This window comes from Lonchura striata, chromosome 4, assembly GCF_046129695.1.
Source record: "Lonchura striata isolate bLonStr1 chromosome 4, bLonStr1.mat, whole genome shotgun sequence".
Classification (NCBI taxonomy): domain Eukaryota; kingdom Metazoa; phylum Chordata; class Aves; order Passeriformes; family Estrildidae; genus Lonchura; species Lonchura striata.
This window is the reverse complement of record NC_134606.1, coordinates 7,521,214-7,547,036: the sequence shown is the minus strand read 5'-3', so window position 1 is coordinate 7,547,036 and position 25,823 is coordinate 7,521,214. Positions and strand designations below refer to the sequence as shown.

General features: G+C 42.7%; 1 long non-coding RNA gene across 4 annotated transcripts in view; it reads left to right on the top strand.

Moving 5' to 3' along the window:
- Positions 1–7,256: 7,256 nt before the first annotated feature.
- Positions 7,257–25,823, top strand: part of LOC110473294 (uncharacterized) — a 46,800-nt gene continuing 28,233 nt past the window's right edge. For 3 of the 4 annotated variants that reach the window (XR_013339794.1, XR_002465860.2, XR_002465859.2), the window contains exons 1-4: positions 7,257–7,396; positions 8,162–8,227; positions 13,773–13,833; positions 20,295–20,421. This is a non-coding gene — a long non-coding RNA (uncharacterized LOC110473294). Of the gene's footprint in view, positions 7,397–8,161; positions 8,268–13,772; positions 13,834–20,294; positions 20,422–25,823 lie in introns of all 4 variants that reach the window. The other variant, XR_013339793.1, reaches the window with a different exon arrangement.

The window sequence follows — 25,823 nt, the reverse complement described above, 5'->3', positions numbered from 1 at the left end:
TTTTAATGCTTGATCATTGGTCATTTCACCACTCATTCTCTTTCCAGATGACTATGATTTCAATAATCACCTGAAATTCCAGCACAAGTTACAAGGTGTGGATGACTTTCCAGAAACTCTTCTTCTGTTACATATGTCAGAATGGACAAATATATGCAAAAATATGGACCCATATGTTTATGTGTGCATTCATACCATCCTCTATTTTTCTTTTAACTTCCTATGTTTTTATCTGGTATGAGTTTATAAATTATTTGGTGACTTTACAATTTATCAGTGTTTTTCAAAACCCAAGTGCAGTGAATCAACTCAGCTGCTCTGTCCCTCATGGTTGGCAATCCTTCCAAAATGTCTGACAGAATTTTGAGGTACAACTTTGCAAAAAACATGTTTACTTCCATTGATTGATTGATCCATTGAACAATCTGTTGACAGAATCACAGAGACACTGGTTGGGAGGGACCTCTGGTGATCTCTAACCCAACCTCTAGTCAAAGCAGGCCATAAGAGGTGAGGCCTTTGTGTCACCTGCTCTGGAAAACCTCCCAGCGTGGAGTTTACACCCCATCTCCAGTTACAGGTCCCAAAGTTGCCAGTCTGAGCCTTCTGAGCTGCAGCTGGGAACCTCCTCTGCTCCCCTCTATTACTGCCTCCTGCTCTACCCTCTACCACTGGCAGCAATAGTTTGTTCCAGTTACTTCTGGCTCTTCTTTCAGTTGTTTCAGTTTTGGGATTCTCCATCCTTGAAGATGGAGAAAAGTGGAGCACACAGCTCTGAAGGTGACCCTATTTCAAGCAAGGGTTGGTGTAGGGGTCTCCAGAGGTGCTTTGCATCCTAAATTATTTCATGATTTTGCAATTAGACTGAACTCTAATAGGTTCCTCCACAAGAGACATCAGTCCAAGGTGACACAGTAGGAGATGTCATCTACTAAAGCACAATTCTGGCATCCCAGGTACTGTTGGAAATTTTCCTGGCATGTAGACTTGAGAATCCTTGGCATGTTGGAGCAATGTGAACAAGTAGTTCGTCCATGTGTTCTGTTAGTGTTTCTGGGATGTGCCTGTCTTGAGCAAGAGGCTGTAAATTGATATATTGCCACTCCCTTATCTTGGATTGTCAGTCCATTTCTGGATCTGGTACTTTTTATACTAACATGGTGTCTGGAAGATGAAGCTCATGTCAGCCCTTACCAGCAGGGCATTCTCCTGAAGATAAAGAGCTGGAAAGCATCATGTAGGAGCACAGAACCCTATCAGAGCCAGCAGCAAAACACTTAAATGCTAAAATAATTCAACATCTGCTTGGAGCAAAAATATCCACATGAAAGACACTGATCTGTAATAGACTTTCAGGCTGGAAGGGACTGTGATGTCCTTTCAGTCTGGCCTTCCCCATGGTACAACCATACAACATCATTTTTTATCAAGCTCAGAGTTCCCAAATGAGCTTTTGTTAAAACTCTTAAATGAAGGACTTGAAGGACCCAATTTTTGGGAGATCATGGTAAGGTATCCTCACAGCTGGGAAAGATACTCTCTATTTCAGTGCTTTAATTTGGCATCCACCTTCTGGGATTTGTGTTGGTGGTTTCTTTTTGTTTGCTGATTTTTGTTTTGTTTTATTTTTTTCTGGATTAAGCATTCTTCTACTGCCAGGGTAAGTTTGGTTTCCAAGAAATATTTTGACCAACTTTCTTACCTTTTTAATACCCTCCATAGAACCCAGAAGAACTGATTGTGGCTGAGCTGTACACATTGCAGATAACCTTGACCTTTGCTTGTTTCTGCTAATAGTGATCCTCTGTAAAACAGAGATAATATCACTTCCCTCCCTCTCACAGGTGTTGGCTGTTCAAAAGAAGAGGCCATTAACATTTCTCAAATGCTACAGTGGAAAGCCAATATTAAAGCAGTCAAAGATCAGAGGCTGGATATTTCATTCCCAAACATGGTTTAGTGCAGCAATCTTATCTACTAGAAACTAAATTTTCTGATAGCACTAGAAGATCTGAGTTGTATTTGCATATATGGATATTGTTGTTCTGAATGAAAAGGTATAATCTAAAAATGGTTGTGTGAATCAATAACTGGATACACTTGAAAAAGAGAAGGTATTTGGGGGGAGTAGGGGTTAATTGTTTCACTTGTAAGGGACCTTGAGATAAGGCATTGCAGACCTTGTTAAGAGTACTTCTCATAGGAAAAGGCTTTTAAAAATGTAAAAACAGAAGTTGGTAAACTTGAGTCAGTTCATCTGTTTACTCTAAATGGGTCTTTTACGTGTAATGGAGCCAGTCATCTCAGCTATCAGCCACACCATTTACAGTCAAAGGCTAGACCAAAAATAGCTCCTAGGTCCTTCTGATTTTCTATTTTTGTCCATGATCTACTTAAATGCTGACTATATCCCACTTAGGACTCTCAGATCAATCTAATTGGCTAAGCATCACTGAGTTGCATGGTGGCAAGGGCGTGGATCACCTCTATATTTAAAATAAATGTACATGAGGTGTCCTTGTGGGCAGGCCTGGCACTGCAGGGCCATGGCTGGGCACTGGGGGAGATGCTCCACTTCAGAACAGGGCTGGTGTCTCCCACGATGTTGCTCTGTGATGCAAAGTGCTACGCAGGGATGAGTCAAGGAAGTGGATGCTCTCCCTCTGCTGCCTCCCATGCTGGAGTCACCTCCTCCTGACAAGTCACCAGGGATGGATTCTGCTTTCCTGATGATGGGGAATGACCCAGTGGTGTGGGAGTGCTCTCAGCCACGTGTCAGGGAGCAGCCTCTGCTCTCGGCTCAGCTATGGCCATTTCCTGAAGGCCTGAGGAGGTGCTCCCTGTTGTCCACCATTTTTGGTTATTCATAAGTGATGTAGGTGGCTTTATTTATCTGGTGCTCCAAACACAGTGCAGAGCTGGTATTTGGACTTGAGCAGCAGCCCAGAAATCCATCCACATTTCCATACACAGGGACTGAAAGGCTAATGCCTTTGCCTTTCTGCTACCCTGTTGACAAGTTATCATCAGCAGAGCTGTCTCCAAGTCTGTATTGCAGAAATAATTTATCCTCTGTGGCAATACCAGATATTGAATCAGAAATATGAGCCTTCTTCCAGATTATTTCAAGGGTGAAGGCTTTGGTCATGTGTCTTGTGTAGCTTCTGTAGATCATTTGTAGGTTGACACAGACTGGTTCAGCATTAACCAGCATTAATCAGTAATTATTTAGCTGATTAGTTTCAGCTAAGCAGAAATGCAGAAGAAGTTTGGTCCACATTTGCCTGTGTAGTGCCAAAGAGTCTCACTTCTGACTTTCAAAGAAGGAAGAGATTTCTTAAAATCCTTCCAGAGCCCACCATTGTTGTTTATGACACTACGTAGACTCCAAAGGAAAGTTATGGAAAAGCAAATATCCTCTTTATTTTTAAATGTAACCAGCTAAAACAGATGAGTCCTTATGTTGTCTTTGGGGAAGGGATTGGGCCAAGTCTGTGTTTGGGAGCTGTTGGGCACGTCCAGGGGATTGTGCTCAGCAGCACTGAGTGCTCACAGCCTTGGTTTTGTTTGGAGAGCATGTGCAGGCTGTGCATAGTTACTTAATAAAAAAACAAATCCCAGCACCATGGAACCAGACACAAGAAAGTCCTGGCAGTTTGGCCACAGGTCCCATGTAAGGTCATAACTGACCGTGGCAAAACAAACAAGTTCTTTGATGTTCTTCTGTATTACTTTAATTAATTACACACTGAGAAACCCAACTCATAACCTAGGTCTCTCCTGGGTTAGTAATTACAAAAACTGCTTTGGCAGGATCATAAGTAGCAAGGATTTTTTGTTGTTCCCTTTCCTTTCCTTTCCTTTCCTTTCCTTTCCTTTCCTTTCCTTTCCTTTCCTTTCCTTTCCTTTCCTTTCCTTTCCTTTCCTTTCCTTTCCTTTCCTTTCCTTTCCTTTCCTTTCCTTTCCTTTCCTTTCCTTTCCTTTCCTTTCCTTTCCTTTCCTTTCCTTTCCTTTCCTTCTTTCCTTTCCTTTCCTTTTTTTTGAAGAAAAAATAGAAGTGTCTGGCATTTTCCCACCCACCCATCTTGGATTTAATTCAAAAGTGCTCTGTTCAGGATAATATTTTGTCTTTGCCAAATGGGAAAATTTTGGATACCATTGTGGAATATGGGTGTGTTTTGTCTCTTCCTTCTGCTGAGGACATGTCCAGTGTTTTTGTTAATGGTGTTCTTCCTGTTTTGGGCTTTTCTAGTATCCTATTAACAATATACCACACAATATATTACTTAACAGTGTTAGTTATAGGCAGTATGTAAACAGATTTTTTCTCATAACTTCTGCCTCTACTACATGACAAAAGAAATTTATTAAATGGGTCATAACCCCAAACCTATACAGTGTGCAAACTAAACACTTATTTACTTTGCAGCAGCAACTTTCTTGCTGTTATCCTACACGGCATTCCAGTGGCATTAGTGCAAGATGGAAAAGGAATGGAAATTTCAGTTTTATTTGATTATATGATACAGGGAACACTTGTGTGGCATTGCTGGTTTGAATTTAATAGCATGAGCTCAGCTGATGGGCTGTTTCATTGCTCTTCACTGACCTGTCCTGCAGCTGAGGACACAGGAGGTCTGAGCAGACATTTCCTCTGTCTCTCTCAGAAAAAGGAAAAGCATTTGCCAAGGACATCTGGACTCAGGAAAAAAATAACATTTGTGAAGTTATCCTCTCTTTGGGAACAGCTTAGGTTTAAGTTGTTTGGATTTTGCAAGCCTTACTTTTAGTGAGAAGGTACCCCATGGTTGGCCAAGGTACCTGAGAGCTGGACAACCTGCAGGTCCTTAACAATTTCTGGAGACTGTGAGTGTGCCTCATCAGCAAATTGTTTGCATTTTTCTGTCCTTTCCCATGCAGTGGTGGTTGGGTGCTCCTGGAATACTGTCTGCTCCAAAGGTCATGGGGGTGTTCTGGAGGGATGGGTGGTCACCAGGTGAACAGGTTGAAAATAAATAAATAAGTGCCTGGGGGGTGTATCAAATTCAGGTCACTGTGTGTGTGACAGGGAAGAGCACGGCAGGCAGAATGGACAGGAACAGATTTTGTTTAAATTTAGCTGCAGTGTTGTGGTTGGAAAAGGCTGATGAGAACTTGGCACTTAACTCCTCACCTCATACTGCTCCCCCCAGTAGAGTTGTCAGCCTCCAAACACAGCATTGCTGGTGCAGAGCCTGGGCAAACACCCTTTAAATAACCTCTTCCCTCCTACAGACTGTTTTGCTGAGCTGTTCTGTTTCTTAGCATCCACAATAGTGGCCAACATTTAGCATGTGGAGGGGTGCAAGTCCCGCACCAGAAGCAGGTGGATGATGAACTGCTGTGAACCTCCCTGTCATGCAACCACCATCCACAATTTTGGGTATGTTCCATGATTCCCCTCCCACCCTGTGGTCCAGGTAGGAGATCCACCAGGTAAGACAGACTCATCTCCCATCTCTTGAAGCCAACTGCATCATGAGGCCACTCTGGAATGCATGGGAGCTGATCCCAGCTTCCTGTTCTCCTTGCTCTCTCCCAGCCCTCTCACTGCACAGGGCAGGTGGGATCTGGGCTCGTTGTTGACAGCTGTTTATCTCCTCAGCTCCACTTCCCATGCCAAGCCCTTCTGTTTGTCCTCTGGGAAATGATGCCTCCAAGCATCCCCAGTGCAACCTTAGGTCAGGAAAAGCTGGCATGAGATTTTGGCATCTGATGACTCCAGGTCCCCCATGACCACCCCCTCTGTGCAGGTCTGTGAACTTTCTTAGCTCAGAGCAAGTAAGGGGGGGAATTTGAAACTATGCTGCCATCAGCTTCCTGTCTGCAGGGAAATTGTGGATTCCCCCAAACTGGTATTTTGTCAGAAAGTTACAGGGGAAACATTACCTTCCCAAAAACTAGGAGAATGCCATGTTCATCTGCATCCCAGGTAGAAGGGAAGCAAGCAAAGAGAAAAACCTTATTCCCTATCCATCCTTCCCATCCCAAAGGAAATAGTCCTCTGACTTTTCCTGTGCTGACACATCCTAAGCACCAGTAAGGTAATTTTTTTTTCTAGCTACATCCTGAGTCTCTGACTTTCCACAACAAAAATGCCAGTGCTGTCCCTGTCACCATCTGCAAACCTTCTAAACATGGCTGTTGTCCCCACTCATGGGATGGGGACAGGGATATCCATTTTGTGTAGTCCTACAGAAAGCACATCAGCTCCAGTGGAAACGAGCAATGGATTTCACTGGAGAGGAGAGTGACAGACTGTCATCTCATCATGGCTGTTTTCCATGCTGCTATATTTGTTTTATTTTTGGTGACAGAATTAATGCCCCTCAAATGAGTATTTAAAGCTTCCTTTCTTTTTCAGTTTAATTGGAAAAATAAAGGTATTTTCAGAAAGATGTGTGCCCCTGTTTTCTGAAGTAACAACCTGGTTTTCATCCTTTGTCCTTCCAGGCTACATCCACCATGCCCAGTGTTTGTTTTCTGCCCCCAGTGTTCAATTGCAGAGTGTGTTAAGCACCCTGAAGAAAGAATCCTCACTTGTGTCTGTGCTGCTCAGTTCAGGTCAGCAGGGCTTGCAATAGAGATGGACCTTGAAATGGACCTTGGATGTGTTGCTGGTATCTTTAGACCTTCTTCCAGGAAAGGAAGGAGAACACTTGGTCTCGCCTTTCTGTGCCAAGATGAAGTCAAAACGTGTGTGGGGGGGAGAAAATGAATAATTGATTCTGGTCTGAAGTTTTTGGAAGTCTAATGCTGAAAATATGAAGATTTAGGATAGTGTTTTTGTTCACACTGTAATGGCCAGGAATTGTGTCCTCACTGAGGCTGCAGAACTGAATGCCAATGAACTGTGCACTGTAGGAGCTGGGGGAGCTGGGGCTGTTACTGCACTCCCAGTTTTTAAGTCCCTTTTCCTCTCTTCCTCCCTGCACAAGAGACGAGCCCAGCTGCCTGCCTGGGGAGAAGACCTCTGTCAAAGCACGTTCCCTGACAAATGAAAGCCCCCTGTGCTGAGATTATGAGGAGCTCTCTGGTCGTGGGAACCTTTAGACAAGGATATATGAGCCTCCCCCTCCTGCCCTGGCAGTGACCCCGGCTCCAATCCCAGTCCTGCAGCGTGACCACAACTGGGGCAGCTCGTGACTGCTCTTGGCCACGGACCCCAGGGCCCCAAAAGGTGAAAAGTGAGGACAGAGCTCTAGACATGACCACACCTGATGGACATAAGGTGGGAAAAGCTGCTGGAGCATCCTCGTACAGTGACTTTTGAGGAGCAGCATCACAGAGAAATGCCATGGCATGGTGGGGAATGGCACTGAGAGCTGCTGGCCATCAGGAAGGAGTCTAAGGAAAGGTGAGCACCTTTCCAAAACAGAGCATGTTGCAGCTGCCTGTGGCACTGCCTTGAAAAAGTGATAGGTTATATGTGTGGGGAGAAAAAAAACATTGAAAATAATAGCATAATTGGCTGTCTGGCAGGCTCAAACTTCAGCAGAAGCTGTTATTATACTTGTCACTATCTGTTAACCTTCAAAACAGGTGCTGTGCATCTGAGGTGCCAAGTCGGTGCTCAGGCTGCAATCTGTGTGTGTGACAGGAGCATGGGCTGGAGGAAGGGCTGGGGGCCCTGCCAGATGGGCACAGGGGCAGAAAGGGGATGGTCCTGGGCAGGCAGAGGGTGTGACACAAATGGATTTGGCTGGCTTTGAAAGGGGAGCACATCCCAGCAGTGCTGGGACCCAGCAGGACGTGTCCATAGCCGATGGCAGACGTGCTTTAGTGGGGACCCTGGCAAAGGACTTCTCTTTTCCATTTTGATTTAGTAGCTGAAGGGCTTGGGCTAGGGTCATTAAAGTTCCCAGATTACTGAAATCTGTAATAGTCAGCTGGAGGAACCTTGACTCCTGCCACAGTTTTGAATTTTTACATGGTTTTAGGAATTAGAACTATAATGCTTTGTTGCACTCTTGGTCCTGCTCAGTGTCTCACTTTAATGTTTATTCTTGTAAAAGCCATAAAAACTGTTAATATTTTGTGCTTAATATTTTTAGTAAACAAATTGTTTCAATGAAACAAAAGAAAAAAAAAAGAAAGATAAGCAGGTTTCTTTTTCTTCCAGGGAATATTTTCATTATAAACCTCGTTATGACAAGTGTGTTGGGGTCTTGCAAGGCTGCATTGCTAAGTAAGTCAACAAGCATTGTAATGCTTGGCATGTGTGGAAGGTGAGTGAACAACATTATATGGGAAGATTAGGTAGGGCTCTGTAGAATACCTAAAGAATTTGAAATACAAGACTTTGAAGAAAAATGTTGGGAATGAAGATCAGGGGATTGTAAGGTGCTAGTCACTGGCATTTGGCATGGCTTGCAAAGCAAGAAGACTGTCAGCACACTTAAAAATCACCTAATCTTGTCTAACTTAATGTAATTAGGTCTAAAATTCAAACTCAATCAGATGAAAATATGCTGATACAACATGTATGAGCAAGATAACTTTGTGTCTCAGTTCCACTATGAGAGTCTTTTCAAAGCAATCCATGTCAGGTTATCTGAGTGCTTTAAAAATTACACCTGTATCATGCCCTTGTCCCAAATAAGAACAACTCAGAAATATTCTCATGTGAATGTGTGTGACAGTCATCAAGCAGAAATAGCTGATTGTTGATATAACAACAAGTTTACTCTAATTGTTGATGAAACTCCAGAGCTGGTATTTTTTATTCCTGCTACTGTTTATTAAACAGCTGTCGGTTTGGGTGTGAAGTCAGCAGGTGTGGAAAATCTGTTTTTACCATCAGAGCTGGTGCTGTGGGGCATTGTCTCAGTTTGGGGTTTTCTTTTATTCTGTATTTTGGAATATTGCAAATCATAATGCAATAACCGAGTACCCATAAACAGTCTACTGGCAGCTTATCTTGATGATCAGAGATGTGGTGCAAATGTGCCTCCTTCCCTCAGGTGTTCTCATGCACCTCCCACCCTACTCCTGAAAGTGGGAGAATTCACAGTGAAGGTTATGAGAGCTCAGGTTATGGCCTGAGCAAAAGCTGCTGTCATTTCCAAGCTCTCTGCTGCAGGACAGGGGTGGCTGTGCTTCATTTCTCCCAGGAGCACAGTCTTGGTGCAAGGGATTTGCAACCCCTGCAAGCCTGGCTCCCATGCTGTTATTTCCCAGCTGGAGGTGGAATGGCACACGCAGCATTTGGGAGAAGGATGTACTTTTCCTTCCTTCAAGAGAGTCAACAGGCACATCTAGAATTAAGGAGGAATGAATTCTCATAGAGAGCCAAAAGCAGACTAGTATCAATGCAAAATTTTGTTTTTACTAATTCTTGTGCTTGCGAAAATCTTGGTGTAGCTGCACCTCTGAGACATCAAGATTTGAGAGGACAGAGCTGTGAAGCAGAGGAGTTTATAAAAGCTGAGGAACTATGGGGTCCTTAAAAGAAAGTGGAGATCAATGCCTTCTCTATGACCCTAGGGAGAAATTTTATTAAAGAGAAACATAGATTGAAGTGTTGCCTTGGAAAAGAGAGCTCTGTTGTCCTGCTGCAAAACATTGGATCAATTTCTCTGAAAAAAAATTAGATGTTAAAGGGACTAGTGTGGAATTTAACCTGCTGATGAGAGTGAGCACTTTCTACAGGAAAATAGCTCCCAGACTGCGTTGATTCCATTTCCACTGACCACAATGGAAATTTGGGCACTTTGCTGCGGTCCCGTGTCCTAATCTTGGATCTCAATCCCACCCCTCAAGTCACAGACAGTTTTAAAGCAGGTGTGATGTTTCAGCGCTTGAAAGTGAATTTCATCTCCACATGGCAAAGGGGCTGTTGGGAGAGGCAGAGACCGCGGCACGAAGTGATCAGAACTCCCTGAACTCCGTGAGCTGCCATTGCCCGCTCCATCTGCGACTGGGCATTATTTCAGAAAGTTCAGGACAAAAAGGGAGTTTATCTCTTCACCTCCAGGAATTGATATGCCTTATTTCAGCAAAGAAATGACAGATTTGAAAGAAGAAAAAAAAAAAAAACAAAACAGAGGAAGCATTTTAGTTATTTTTGGAGACCATGCTTCATGCTTATTTCTGACTTGGGTGGAAATTAAATGGAATTGACTGTTTCTCTTCCACTTCTTTCACAATTTTTTTATTTCTTTATATCAGAAGTTAATTACTGAAGCCTATGTAACAATAGAGAGAAGAGTATTTGTATCAGCTATGGATGTCTACAGGTGTTTTGGATTGCACTGCCTTAAACTATTCTTAAAACAGGATACTGACAAAAAACTATTACTTCATCACTACAACTAAATAAAAATTTTACAGATTACAGCTGGTAATTTTAAATTTAAAATTAGGTCAAATTGTACAAGCACTAATTAGGACCTCCTTCATCCTTCTGAGATTGATAACAAATATTTTTCAAAGAAAGTAAGTCTGTATTTTGTGTCACATTTTTTTAAACCCCAAATATTTCTGATGTGGTGAATACGTGGAATATTTCCCATCTTTTCTGGAGATGAGAACAAGTGAAATCAACAGGTCTTATCTGTCTGTGTCTTTGGCAGTGATTATAACAGCAACTTTTAGAAGCTCTGTTTTCCATAAATTGCAAAATATTTAGAATACCTCCTTGAAATCTTTAGTAGTTAAGTCTTGTAAAAATGTTCTGTTATTGCAACCCCTGGTGAGTGCCAGGATGACAGATTTATACTTATTTGATCATTTCCTTCACCCTGTCCAAACATTGCAATAGTATTTGCTTTCTCTCATGTTTCTGCCACTGCTGGGCCTAAGTTACTAAAAGCAGCATCCAGAGGAACTTGCTAACCTGCACTTTTAGTAGTCCTGGTGCCATGTATCTGGTTATTAAGAAGTTACTTTAGTAGTGACTCTTTTCCTTCCATTTTGGTTATGGCCTGAGTAGGAAATATTTATTCTTTTCTTATGATATGAACATGTCCTAATTTATTCCTGGGAAGAGAAACAATACATTTCTTAAACACTTCTGATTTTCTGCATTATTACTGACTACTCTGGTGCTCTTACTACTCATGGGCTTTCAGTATTAGTAGGGTTACTCTTGGACCCAATGGATTCAAACATCTGCTCCTTACTGTCTTTTTTTGGTTTTTTGTCCATATATTTCCTTGCATCGCTTTTCTTCCTTATTAATTTTGTATAACTCCAGGATGTATTTTCAGTGTTTACAACATCTCTCTTATAAACATCCATCCATTATTATTGCTTATTTTGCATACTTTTCTATTCTAGATTTTTGGAAATATGCTTGCTTCCTTACCTGCAGTTTTAGTCTCATTTTGTTGTTGTTATTTTGTTATTTTTACATCTAGCTAAATAATTTTAAACCATTCATTGCATGCATCACATTTAGTCTCCAGTTCTTCCTTACAACTGGCTTGTACTTATTTGAGCTTTGTGAACCTGGTTGTGTTGAATACCATGTGTTTTTAACTGACTCAGACAGGGATCCAACGTAATCATTTCCACCTTAGTTACTGTTAGCTTTTATTTCTTGGTTAGAAAATTGTCATCCATGATTTGTAGAAATTCCAGAGGAGTTACTACTGCCAGCAGGAGATTTTGATATATACCATCCTGAGTCAATTTTCCCATGACAGTCCTGCACCCATGGTAGATAAATGACTTTGGAGTTGCCCCACCTAATTTTGAGGGTGGTTTAGCACTGAGGCAGGCAGCCATTATAACCTCATTTTGTGCTTTACCCATCTGGACGTGATCAACAAGCAGTCAAAATCATTTGCTCCTGAGCTATCACTGCTACAGAAGAAATTAATGCCAGCCTTGGTCTCTTTTGCACACCTCATGCTGCTCTGGAAGGTTACAGTCACTGCCTCTACCTCACTCAAAAAAGTAGATAATTTCACTGGGTGTCATTAGCAGGAATTAAAAATAACAGTTTGACAAAGAATTTTGAGAAATAATTCACAAATGTTGATGAGCATTTTAAATTGTTCTTCCAAGGTTATACTTTTGCATATGAAACCTGTGTTTCCCCACCTTCTCACTAACTTTAGTTATAACACCTATAAAATGCTTTATCTTTTAATGAATGTTTTGTTTGAAAAGTTGTGAATGAAGGAGATATAAGTCAACTGCTTTCACAAGGCTTCTTTCTGAACCGGGTTCTTAAAGCATGGATAGGACGGAAGCAGTGATAACTTCAGAGGTGAGTTCTAGGTGCTGTCATGATTGTTCTCATCAGCAAAGGCAAGAAGAAACTCTGAAATCAGAAAAAACGGAAGAAATTAAAGTGATCCAGAATAGGATCCTTTTGCATTCTGCTTTTGCTTATTGGTAAGCCCAGGCTCTCACCACCTCTTTGGGTTCAGCAGACCACACATGGAAGAATTCACATTAATGTCATTTTTCACATCTGAAATGCTGGTCCAGAGGGGGGACACAGGAGAGGGGTGACATCTCTGGGAGCAGGAGGCCCCATGGAGACACTGCTGTCCTCGAGGTGGTAACTTTTAAGCCCCATGCTCAGGGGCTAAATGTTACTGAAAAATAAATATTGACTACTGACAGAGTTTGGAGAAATTCATGTGGGTATTTCCAAGAGTTTATGAATTAACCAGAAATGGAGATAAGTCCTATGCTATCTATTTCATCAGCTAAGAAACTGTTGACTGAAGTCTAGTGTGAGCCAAGTATCTACACGAACTGTGTTTCAAAGAATTAATCATATCTTCAGATATGGAGCTTGCTAGTTAGTTTAATTACTGTCCTTTTTTTTTTTTTTTCTTTCAGTAGTTAAATGGACCCGATGACAATTTATTTTTTTTAAATAGATGAAAGAGAAGCAAGCTTCAAAACAGATAATGAATTTCTTCTAACTCGTCTGGAGACTGAAGAGCCATAATTCTGATTGATCAGATATGGTCTGCTTCAGAGAGGCACCAGATGTGGTCCAGATTTTAAATAGATGCTGCTACTGTCAAAATGCATTCGCTCCCTCCTGGTGTAACAAAGTGAAGTCCATCTGTCTGGAGTTGTGCACTTATTTTAGTGGTAATAACAGTTAACATCAACAATAAGCTTTGTCTCATTAGTATCACATAATCGCTACTACCAAGTCCTCAGATTCTGGTCTCCATATTATCTGCCATGGAAAAAATAAAGACCACAGCAGGAGCTAAGAAGGTCAGTGCATTCTCAGGGTAATCAGCTGTAGTAAATTCAATTCTGACAAGACAAGGCTTGCAAATGTCTGGGGAATTAAGGGATCATCTATAATTTCATATGTTGAGTGGGAAAGTGTCCTTCCAAGCATTTATTAATTACAGATGAGGATGTGTATGGTGAGCATCCTTGGAGAAATTTCTGCTGAAGCAAAGCAAGAAAAACAGATTTAACTTTTTGCTGATATATCTAAAGAAAAACTACTGATCTTCTCACTTGGCCTTGCAATGGTTTCAGTCAGTATTATTTCTCTCCCAGGGTTTATATCTCTGTCTTAGCAACAGATGTCTGTCACCCCTTATGAAAGCTTTTGCATAAAGGGCTCCTACTGCAACCAAAGGAGGAACTTGCCTTGGCTTTAGTCTGGCTCAGTGCCCTCACTCCGGGGTTTGCACTGCTTAAGAAGTAACAAGTAAAGAACAGCAGACTAAAGAGCTTCTGCAGTTTGGAAAACTTAATTACTCCCCTTTGAGGTCTGTGTTGTTCTTTCTGTTTTGCAGATGAGGAAATTAAAGCACAGGGAGGTCAGAAGCTAACATTTTCCAACTTGGGCAACTGAAGGTAAGTGCTTACATCCACACCTTCCTTCCTCAAGAGGAAGTCCTCAACACTTTTACACTCTTTCTGCATCTGTTTTTTGAAAGTGTTGGCTATATCTTAGCCAAGAGCTCTCCAAATGTCACCAGAATTGCTGAAAAGGCCATTAAACTGTATTAAAAATAAGAAATGTAAAGTGTGTAGCTCATTTCCCTTAGTGCAATCAAGACTGAGGAGGAGCAATGTAAACAAAATGCATCAAGGACTAAATATCCAGGGAGGAAAAGAACTTTTTAAGTAAAGAAATAAACTTGCCATGAGAACAGATTGATCTTGGTTAAACACAAAACATGTGTTTAAGCATGGATTGAAAATGAGAAGATTTGTAATAATCAGAGGAGTGAAGACAAATGGGGAGGATAATGTCACTCGGGTTGAGATGAAGTTGAATCAGAATCTAAGAGAGAAGAAGGGATTCTGCACCAGCATTTCAAAGGGACTGGACTTGATAGTTCAGCATGTGTTTCCATGTTGTGCTCACAGTATTGCAAACCAGGTTCTTAACCCACACATAAACTCCAGGACAAAACAGTCTTCCTCCTTGCAGGGGCCCCTGGGTGCTTCTACTTTAGGATTTAGGTCATTTGGGTAGGAAAATGCTATTGGTGCCACAGGAAAAAAATGAGTACCTGGTGACATCAGATACCCCTCTCCCTTCAGACCTGCAGAGCCTCGTATGCCAGATTGCAGCTATTGTATGAAGAATTTTCAGTTCCTTTTTGTGCCTGGAGGCTGATTGAAAGTTCATATTATTTATGGCAGAAAACAGCAGTGTACTTTTGAGCCTGAGGAAGCTGGGAAAGTGCAGTGGGTGTCAATCAATTAAGCTATTCAACTTATTTATGAAACAGGACAAAACAATGTCTAGGATATGAATTCCCATCTCAATGGGATCCCCCCTGATATAAAATGTCAGAGCTGAAAAAGGGTCAGCTCGTGACCCTTGAATATTCTTTTAAACTATTTGCAAATCAATACCTCTTCTCTGGGTTTGTGCAGGGACCATCATTCCCTTTTATTATAAGTCACAGGGCATAGACTGCTTATCAGGGAGTGTGGAGACAGATCACTGCACTAAAGCAGCAGCTGGCTTTGGAGACTGGGCCTGACTCATTTCTGGGGGGGGCTCACTTCACTCTACTCTGGAAGAGCAAAAGACTTTAAAGTGAGCATAATTATGGGTTTTGCTGACTCTCAGGCTCCTTAATATCTGCTGGAAAAGCAAAGAAGTCCTTTGCCATGCATGCAATTGGGCTTGTCTCCCTCTTACTAGTGCCTATATCAGCCAGGAACATCATCTGCCATTTCCTCTTCCAATTTTTTTGTGTCAGGAGTCTGCTGTGTCCCTGGGTTTTGGAGCTGCAGTCCCAAATTGTCACCCTTTCTTAGCAATAACCTGCTGTACAGGTAGGGCTTGAATGGACAGATGGCCTGATCCTCAGCTGAGCATCTGGCCTATTAAGCTCTCTAAAAAGGCATCATCTTTACAAATCCCAGTCTTAATCTCATTGCCCACTGTGTGACCCATGGGGTTTCAGATCAGTGCCAAAGATGGGAAGAGGAGGAGAAGGAGGGCAGCTGGAGGATCCACAGAGTCAGGGGAAGGGAGGTGCCTGCAGGGCAGGTCTCTGACCATTTCTCACCATGAGGAGCTGGAGAAAGTCAACAGACCTGGCTACCTTGAACTCTCCTGCAAGGAGGATGTGCACAAAATGAATCCTTGAAATAGTGGTCCTGGCTTTTGGATAGGTTTGTCTAAGGGACCTCCCACTGAATCTTCTCATGGCATCTTCTTTATCCATGCAAAACCACGGCATCATCCCAGTGCCTTTCAGCAGCACTTGGGCCAGCTCAAGCTGAGACAGGTGAACTGAGGATAGAACAACAGAGGGAATGCCCACTTGCCTGCTGAGGTTTATCAATGAGAGATGAAGAAGAGAGCAATTTGCAAGGAAGGGGGTTGTTCATGCCAATGCTCCCATCTCCTAACAGCGTGCCATTCCTCATGGGTTGTCAGTGTACTCAGCTTTTGTCTAGAAGGCCAGCAGTGGGGTATATCCTGTGAAAAAGGGGCTCTTCCCTTCACTTTCCCTGTTAAAGAGCAAACCTTGAGGTAAAAATTTGATAGTGTTAATAGCATGTGAAAAAGGGAAAAATTTCCAAGTTGAACTTGCATAGCACTGAGTGACCTGAAAATGGTCAGCTATGGACTGGTTTTGAGGTAGATCAGGTCCAAATAGAAAATAATTTAGAGCAGATTTGAATCTCATTCTATTAAAGACATTACATTTACCATTTGAGTTCACTGAGATTTTCTCCTCAAAAAATTCAGAATGAATTCCTTAAAAAAGGAGTAGCCACAGATACATTCAGTGCTTTATGGTAACCAAGCATAGAGGTGGTACCCTTCTGTTTTTCAAATCTAAAATATTTTAATGTATTTTTGAAAGATCAACATAGCAATCTCTTTTTAAAATTCAACCCATTTTAACACCTGAAAAAGTGAGTAATTTTGATATTTTGAGTTTGTGCTGCTGGAAAAAATATATCAGTGAAAGTCTCCCCTACATCTGTAAAAGAAAATTTGGACATTACTTCATGTGCAGCTTTGCAGTAATTCTTGTGCAGGCTTGTAATGATGGATGGTAGGAAATGTGAAACAAAAGCCCCCAAAGAATCTGAATCTCTTGTTGTTTGGATTTTTTTAAACAGGATTTTCCTTTACTTAGTGAATCTTGGAGAAATCCATATTCACTTGGGTCTAAAACATGCAGTAAAATCAACCCAAAAGGGCCAAAAGGAAAATGAACCTCTAAACATGAGCAGGCATGTAATACAAGTTTTTTCCCATTTATTACAGACAGCCACTCTTCAAATTTAAGTCAATCATTCTAAATCTTTGTTTCAGACTGTCATCTAGACACATTTTTTTTAACATTCTTAACTTTAAATGCATACAGAGTTCTCTAAAATATTATTCAAAAGGGCAATTCACAGATACAGCTTAACTCTGATATGCCTAGGAAGGTGATACAAGCATATTTTCCCCAAATAATCAATGAAAATTGTTCATGATCAAAATAAGAAACAAGCAGTTCATTAGCTATCAATTCACAATTAAGATAAAGAAAGCAAGTCCAAGAATAAGAAAGAAATATCTATGTTCTATTTATAGGCATGTAAGCAATATCTTCAATATTACATTCACTGGAAAATTTTCTGGAGAGTTCTTTCATTGAAAAGTGAAACAAGATTGGGTGAAAGCATCTCAAAAGCTGGAATATGAATACAGAAAAGGAAATTTCCAGTCAGCCCAAGGTTTGTTATTAATAGACTCTTGCCACACAATACTTCTTAGAAATAGATTAGGAGTTGAAAGTTCACCATGATGTAGCTATAATAAAAAAAAAAAAAAAAAAGAAAAAGAAAAAGCTGATGAATCGCAGTTGTTTCCATCTAAATAAAGAGTAACTAACCAAGGAACCATCTGTCGGTGTATGATTACCAACTTTCTTTTTGTCTTTCAAAGCAGCCTGAGAAATCAAGGGCACTGGGAGTAGAAGGGAGAGCACACACACGCTGCAGGCTTGCCAGCAGCCAGCCCAGAGGGTCTGATGTGATCCTGCCCTTTTTCTCTGGGTGCACTGATTTCACACTGCTGGTTTTCATCTGGCGTGCCTCTGTATTTCAAATACATGCTACACACTGACAGCACTTTTCTGCAGTAAATGTGGGTAATTTTGGTGTAGTTGAGAGCTGAAAAGTAAAACTTTTCTAAGAGAGGAAAACCTCAAAGTCCCCTCTCTCAGTTGTTAAACTAACAGAATAATATTAATTCATTTCCCCCCTGTTATTGAACAGCAAAAATCCTCGGTTACCCTGAAAAAGCATATCCTTAATGGTTTTCTTAAGCCTGAATGCCCTACTAGCAGTAAGAAAGACAAAGCAATAAGATCTAAGGCCTTTTAGTCTCTAAAAACTATGTAGGTTTTCATGCTGGAAAAATGAGGGATTTATTCCTTTTTTTTCCGGTCACATGAATTCAGGGTCAATGTACAATTTCTCATTTTGTTTCTATTCCAATGACCACCTCTTTCGGGGTGCTTTATTCCCCCACACCCCATCTGACTCTGATCAAACTCGCCGCATCTGGCTCTTTGTTGCTTTGCAGACATTGCAACCACAGACCCACAGCCCACACAAAACCCAGCACCCACAAGACACCCTTCCTTTGTGAAGGAAGAGAGATGGACACCAAGAGATTTGCCAGTGAAAACCTGCTTCCATCCCACCCCAAATAAATTTTTTATGTTATATTTTTACAAATCCCCTGCCCATGACTCCATGCCTTGCCCTCCCTCAACTCCTCCAGCCGTTCTCACGCCCCAGGTACCCTTGCCTCAGGCTCAGCCCACTCAGCTTCTCTCCCTGCTGCATTTCCCCTTGTCCCCAGCCCTTAATCCATGCCTCCCACCTCTGACCCAGTGGCTGGGAGCAGGTGGAAAGGCAGGTGATAATACAAATATTTATGTCAGGAAGTCTGCGCTTGGACATGTTTCCTGGTGGAGTTGTTGCACTTAGAATAAAATGATAACAAAAATAAATCCAATCCCAAAATACCTGTACAAATGCACAGAGAGGCATATTTCCTTTGCATGGCCACCAAAATAAAGAGTGCCTCTGAGTAATCATTAATAAACCTCAGGAGCATGAAATTCAACAGACCTAAAATTGCCAGGATCAGCTACTCAGTGAATTTCTAGAATAGGAAGTCAGACAGCAATGACTATCCTACAACTACAGAAGCAAAACAACCATTTAAATGTACATCTTGTTGGTTCAATATGTTGGTTTCTGATTGTTGTCAAGTGTAAATGGGAACCGTCCTACCAAATTTTCTATTTGTTTACATAATATACTGAGTTACATGTTAGTATTGCACCAACCAGTCCAGCATCTAGGTGCCAGTGAATAGCCTATGGCCACAGATTTAAGCAAGTAAAACAATTTGCAAGTAGCTCTAAGAAGCACCATCCCACTGCCTGCCTGCAAAATCTTTCAGACTCATTAAGCAGTCAGCAAATAAGACACATTTGTCTCCCATTAAAGAGTAAATTGGAAATACTGAAAGGAAACCTATGCATGGCTGTGATTTGTTAGAGAGTATATTAGCAGGAGCAGCCACAGTGTGTTTAGCAGTTGGGTATGAGTTAAAGCAGGAATTGGAGTGAGAGGAACTATTTTAAATTGTCTCTATTAATAATCTGAAAGTACATTTAAAGCCATCAGCAGTCACAGCCATCTTTGACTCTTCCAAGAGGAAGTTGCCATTTGTTGCAGAGCCGCTGTTGCTTTTATTTGACACTCAATATGTGTTTTCCCCACAGTATTAGATATCTTGGGCTCTATCCAGGATACATTTGGAAAGGAACTGATCCCTGTAGTTCCTACGCAACGATGAGATTTACTACTGAGGTCGATATGTATCTTTAGTGAGTCAAATAAACATAAGGAACATTAATTAGGGCTGCTTGCTGAATTTAGATTGCATTCACACAGCCTGATAGGGCAGCTGGTGGGGCCAGGCTGGTTCAGCCAAGGTCTCACTGGGTGAGACAGGCAGCAACCAGGACCTGGATCAGCTGTGGGCTGAAAAATAACCAGCCCTGCTGATCTCCCCCCAGGCTGAAGGCTGACTTTGAGAAACTCCTCGGAGTTTATCTGAATTTAAGGAATTAAGGCATAAAACCCCAACCTTTTCTGGATAAAGAGAGGTTTGAGATCATTTAGGGACATATCAGCAGTAGTGTGGTGTTGTGATGTTAAAACTGGTGCTTCAACACACCACGGTACTCAGCCATATATGTGATGAGTGAGTGTTATAAAAACTCACCTTTAAAATATTTTTGAATTAGATTTTCATCTAGGAAGGCTGGAAGAGGGGTCCATAAGTGTTGTTGATTTCTGTTCTCAGCCCTGCATTAACTGTGGTCTCTAATGACAGACACAGGGCTCTCTGGAGTTATTTGCCTCCAGGTGCCCTGAAATAGAACACCCTGTTTCAGAAATCACAACAGCTTTCCCTTCCCTCAGCTTCTGAGTCCTGAGTCCTTGCAATCTCAGAGAGGAAAAGTTTTGAGAAGGCACTTCCCAAAGAACATGCGTGGCCAGTACAGCCAGCATGCAACAAGGCAATCACAAGCACTTTTTAAATTATTGGGCACCTTGTATTGGGGAGGAAAGCTACCTAGAGAGTCTTAGCAGAGTCACTGTAGTTTACACCAAATTCAGCCTGGACAGAGGAATTCTTTGGTGTCCTTCCTAGAGGGCTGTAATCAGGTTTTTTTAGTGTCTTGCTTGTACTAGGGCTGTTATAAGTTCTGTATCTGCTTGTTTTTAATTTTTTTTAATTATTCCCTTTCCAGTGTTTCCAAGGGCCACCCCCACTGAGGTTGCATGAAAGGGCCCTAAGGCATTTCAGCTGCTGCTGGGTAACACAGAACACTGCAGGGACTTCAGCGTGGGAGCTGCTGAACACTGAGGAGGGAACAGGTAAGGCTACAACCCCCTCATGTCTTCAGCAAGTCAAATATGGGTGAGACTCTCTTGCTCCAACATCCCCCTTCTCCAGCACACACTGACTGAACACATACAAAGCTCCCAGTACTGTTTATCTGTACCATGGGGCTTTCTATGTCAGATTATTTTGCCAGAGGAGATATCTATTTTAACGTTTTAAACATTATTTTTTACAGCCTCACTTCTGCCAGTGCTGTGTTAACTCCCTGCAGACTTTACAGAGGTGGCTCTGGGAAGTGTTGGTTCCTGTGTGAGTGGGGAGGAGGAGTGGAGCAAGGCAGATCTGCATCCTTTTAACTTTGCTGCAGAGGATCTGCACAAGCAAATGCTCATCTCTGCTGCAGAAGAGAGCCAAGTATCTTGCTGACATTAAGGCATCCATCAGACATGAAAACTGGAGGGCAAATGTGGCTTTTCATCTCTGAATGGGGGCAGAGACTTTTTTGTAATACCTTGATCACCTCTCTCTGGATGCTCCCTTGTCCTTTGCTGGTGGGATTGAGGTCCACCCTTTCCCACCCTTGGCTGTCATAACATGTCAGCAACATACAGAGGATCTCCTTTGGCATATCCCTGATACATGGAATCATAGAAACATGAAGGTTGGAAAAGACCATAAGTTCATCAAGTCCAGCTGTTAACCCAACACCACCATGTTCACACTAAACCATGTCCTCAGCTGCCACATCCCCACATTTGAGCACTTCCAGGGATGGTGATTTCACAGCTGCCCAAGGCAGCCTATTCCAGGACCTGACCACCCTTGCAGTGAAGAATTTTTTCCTAATATTCAATCTAATTTTTCCCTGGTGTAACCTGAGGATATTTGCTTTTGTCCTGTCACTTGTTATGTGGGAGAAGAGCCTGAGCCCCACCTCACTACAGCCTCCTTTCAGGGAGTTGTAGAGAGTGATAAGTTCCTGAGCCTCCTTTTCTCCAGGCTAAACACCTCCAGTCCACTCAGCCCCTCCTTGTAAAATTTTGCTTCAGACCATTCCCCAGCTCCACTTCCCTTCTCTGGACTTACTCCAACACCTCAATAACTCTTTGTTGTTAGGGGCTTAAACTGAGTCCAGGATTCAAGGTGTGATTCACCAGCACTGAGTGTAGGGGACAATCACTGCCCTCATCCTCTATATGGGGCACATCCCCTTCCTGTGGGTGCTGGAAGGATTTGGAACAACTTAAGTGCTGTGTGCTGGATGAAGCCTTGCTGTTTGAGTGAGATCCCACATCTTGACAAGGTTTTCTCAGCAGGGCCAGGGGCGAGGAGCTGCCCTTATGGGCAGCAGGCATCTGAGCCAGGGGACATTGCTCACAAATCCACCTCTACCCACTGTGGATAGCCGGAGGGTAGGGTAAGGATAGGACAGTACAAGAAGAATAATTTTAAAAAGAAGAATGAGGTCACATTACTGAGGATGAGATCAAGGAATAAAATAAGCATGTAGGGCACAAAGGTTTCCGTGCTAAATGAATTACAACCAGTGTGGAGTGTTAGGATACAAGGAGAAAGGTGCTATAAATACAGTAAAGTAAGAGAAAGACAGCAGCAGGCATAAGCCCATTACCTAATGAGGAACAGGAGTGGTACAGATGACCTAGAGAAAGCAGACATATTTAATGCGGTTTGCCTCACTTTTCTCCAGCAAAAAACCCCCAAATGCTTCACAGTGATATAAAGCTGGCAAGACACAAGACAGAAGAGAAAAAGAGCAGACAAGGGACATTGGGATTAAACGGAATATATTCACCAGAGGGTACAAAGGAAAAATACCAGATCAGGGAGGGAATTCTGCTCCTCTTCTGAAACCCCAGCTGGAGAGCTGCACCCAGCTCTGGGATCCCCAGCATAAGAAGGACATGGACCTGCTGGAGTCCAGAAGAAGCCATGAGAATGCTCAGGGGGCTGTAGCACCTCTCCAGTGAAAACAGGCTGAAGGAGTTGGAGAAGAGAAGAGAGAAAGAAGAGAGAAGAGGAGGCTTCAGGGAGACCTTAGAGCAGCCTGCCAGTACCTAAAGGGCTACAGAGAACTGAAGAGGGACTTCACGAGGGTTTGTGTTGATATGACAAGGGGGAATGGCTTTCAATTGAAAAATGGTAGACACAGATCTAGTTTAGCTGCTAGGAAGAAATTCTTTACTGTGAATATGGTGAGGCACAGGCTGCCCTGAGATGTTGTGGATGCTTCATCCCTGGAGATGTTCAGGGCCAGGCTGGGTGGGGCTTTTAAAAACCTGGTGCAGTGAAAGGTGCTCCTGCCCATGTCAGGGAGGCTGGAATAATATTTAATGTCCCTTCCATCCCCAAAAATGTAGAGTAATTTGCATCCCGTATTATATGGGCAAACAATGAGATTTTTGTCTTCTCTGGCCATAAACTGTTTGGATTTGCAAACAGGATCACCACTGGATATTTAAATGCCCCCAAGTGCAATTAATAGGGATGGGAGTCCCACACAGGAGCTGCTGGATGCACTCATGTGGAGGATATTATGGGATGCCTCCAGTCTTCCATGTGAGCTGTACAAGGAAGGAGAGGAGGATAAACCAATTAGATTTACCTTGCTTTTATGTGTGGTAGGTGTTTCAAAATACCAAAAAAGTAAACGAAGGCTGGAAGTCATTGATGACTTAGTGGGAAGGATTTTGCTAGTGGGTTTCGGTGAGATAAAAGCAGGGAGAGGTTGAGGGTGAGATAAAAGCAGGTTTATCAAGGTTGTTGAAGACAAAGGAAAAGGAGATGAGTTTCAGAATTCCAAATTTCTAGTACTTCTTCCTACTTAGTACCTACTAATCCTACCAGAAGCCCTCAATTTGCAGGTTAAAAAAGTTCAAAACCTTCTCAGATAACTTCCAAGGGCAGAGTGATTTTTGGGGATTATGCAATGGGAGATACACACCACAGAAAGACAAGAACCTGCCCATTCAATCCTGTGTAGCATTAACGTGTACATGACACTTTGTGCATGTGACAGCAAATATGAGTTTCATGTGTTGCAGAAGCTTTGGTGTATGATCAGAACCTCATGTATTCACATCATGGACTGATGTTTCTCTTCTATTTATGTGGTCTAAGAAAGGGAAAAGAGAGAAGCATGCCTTCAGGGGCAGTGACCCTTTCTTTATTCAAACCTGAACAGAAGGAGGGTTTTTACTTCCAAGAACTCATTTTTTCTTTCTTCTTGCCACACAATGAGGACACTGAAAGAATAGGTCCTTCAAGCTAACAAGGTTGATCATCAAAGAAACTTCTGTGCTTTCTGACTCCTATGGCTGTGGAAAAGATTTAGTGCTTTCCTGAGCCAGCCTTTGGAAGCAGAAGTTATGAAAGCTCAATTTAAATTTTAAAACTGTCTATGCACAGACATTTTCTGCTCTTCCCCTAAACAACACAACATGGACCTCTGTATGCCTCCATCTCCTGAAGAGCCAAATAATGCCCAGTTTTCCCATATGATTGCAGCAGATGCCTTCTGCAGTCAATAGTGGGCCCAAGGTTAATGTTTTACATTGAGATGGGGATAGAAATACAATGGCAGTAAATTATAGTCATTATGATGGTAGGTTAAAAGCAGTGTTGCTGCAGGAGGCCCTGCTGGGAATGCTCTGCTGGGGGGGTGTTAAGTAGAACAGTCTGCTGGAAAGGACAGGATGAAGAAATATAAATAACTGCACACAGGAGGATGGGATCTGCTCCAGAGGAAAGAGCAGTGTGAGGGTAGAGCTGGGCTTTGAATGACGTTAATGTGAAGGTTTTATGCCCACTTGTATTTTACACGTGTAACATGGTGGTGAGAGCAAGGAGAAAAGCTGTTTGGAGATCTCCTGGTCCATACTCTCCCATTGCTGTGTGAGGTCTGGGTAAGGTGGCTCTTCTGTGGCACTGATGTACTTTGTCCTGTCTTGAAAATGTAGAGAATAGTCCTAAGAACCAGGTAAAAATACTTGTGTGACATTGTGTTGCATTCCAAAAACAGCTCTTCCTAAATTCCTTTGTGGATTAGCTGCCTTCACAGAAGAGGTGAATCCCGAATGCCAGATTCATCTGCTTGGACACCAGTGGAAAAACTACCAGGAGTCAAAATTAACAAATTTAGGAAGAGTATAGTCGAGAACAGCTTTAAATAAGTTTTATTTCTGTGCCCAGCCTAATTTCTTGCTGTCCAGGAGTACCACTGCTGTGTGAATCACATAGCTGTGCTCTTGGTGCTTCTGCAAACAGCAGCCTGGTCATCGACCACCTTTTGCTCAGCTATATAAAGTGCAAATCAGCAGCCTCTTGTCTGGAGCAACAGTGCTATCAAATGATGAAACAGTGAGTGCAAAATGCGTGATGCAGTTGCAGTTGCTGTTGCAGATCCAGGAGATATGTTACTGATGTCCCCAGAGGGTCAGCAGCATACAACTGGTGTGAGAAGAAAACAAGTTCTGTCAGCCTTGCTGGTTGTATTTATTTGCCAGTTTTAATGTTTAAAGTGTGGTCTGTGCTAAGATCCTGACTTTTGGTGATGCCACTGGAAGAAACAAGGGGAAGTGGGTTGACATCAGGCTGTTGCAGTGTCCACCCTGACTGCAGCACCCAATACCCCACCACCCCTACACTGCCAAGTGCAGTGTGGAGCTGTGCCTAGGCAAGGAAGCACATTGGCACCCCAGGGACGTGCCCAAGACACCAGGCAGTGTCTGGTGTGAGCCACGCTTTGTAGTGACCCCCTGCCCCAGGGCTGGTGTACCCCAGCTATTCTCTTCCTCTTCTCCTGGGCCATATTTCACAGGTTCATCTTCCCCCTTACATGCAGTGTCTCTGACCCACGGAGAGAAAGGATGGAGCTGACCTCAGATAGGAGCCATCTCCCCACTGATGACCTGTGACCACTGACCCCAGCTGAGTTTCCCATAGTTTTGGGCCTTCTGAAGAGCCCAGCTCCTCCCACAGCTGCTGACATAGCAACGGAGCGAAGCAGAGGGTCTGCAGGGGCCGTCAGCGCTGTGTGGAGATAGAACGAATGACTTTGGATGGGCACTGAGCAGCAGATCTGGGGGGGCTGCAGTGACACACGCACCTCCTGCAAAAGGTCAGTGCTGCACAGGGCTTGACCCCACATTCCTGGTGCATCCCTGAGTCCCGCTGCAGTCACCCAGACCTATTCTGTGGCACCATTCACTTACAAGATTTATGTGCTTCGGGCAGTGGGAGGAGAGCTTGATTTCATTTCCAGCATGGTTTTTTGCTTTCCACATTCACATTAATGATAAGAGACGTGGATTCTGCTCGAGTAGCCAGGGAAACAGCTCAAGCCTGACTCTGCTCCCAAGCAGATGTGAACCACTGGCTTATTCTTTAACGAAGTTGTTGACAACAAGTGGTCTAA